At 53.0% G+C, this 387-nt stretch overlaps 1 protein-coding gene across 1 annotated transcript in view; it reads left to right on the top strand.

Moving 5' to 3' along the window:
• PTPN14 (protein tyrosine phosphatase, non-receptor type 14) overlaps window positions 1-387 on the top strand; it is a 189,759-nt gene that overhangs the window by 113,381 nt on the left and 75,991 nt on the right. The window lies entirely within an intron of this gene.

Here is a 387-nt window from a genome sequence, read left to right as displayed (position 1 = left end):
AGGCGTGTGCCACCACACCAATCTAATTTTTTGATTTATTGTAGAGATGAGGTCTCGCCAAGTTGCCCAGGCGGGTCTCGCTCGAACCCGCGGGATCAAGCAATCCACTCACCTCAGCCTCCCAAGGCGTGGGATTACAGGCTCAGCCACCGAGCCCAGCTATGCTTTGCTTTTTATATATTAAAAATTAACTCCAAGCTGGGCTCCGTGGCTCAGCCTGTAATCCCACGCCTTTGGGAGACTGAGGTGAGTGGATTGCCTGAGTCCGTGGGTTCGAGACCCGCCTGGGCAGTGAGACCTCATCTCTACAATAAATCGAAAAATCAGCTGGGCGTGATAGCGCATGCCTGTAATTCCGGCTACTTGGAAGGCTGAGGCAGAAGGATC

The sequence above is a fragment of the Carlito syrichta genome, unplaced genomic scaffold, assembly GCF_000164805.1.
Source record: "Carlito syrichta isolate Samal-C Ts95f unplaced genomic scaffold, Tarsius_syrichta-2.0.1 Scaffold312893, whole genome shotgun sequence".
Taxonomy (NCBI): Eukaryota; Metazoa; Chordata; class Mammalia; order Primates; family Tarsiidae; genus Carlito; species Carlito syrichta.
The sequence above is the reverse complement of the archived record's forward strand: the minus strand, read 5'-3'. Positions and strand labels throughout refer to the sequence as shown.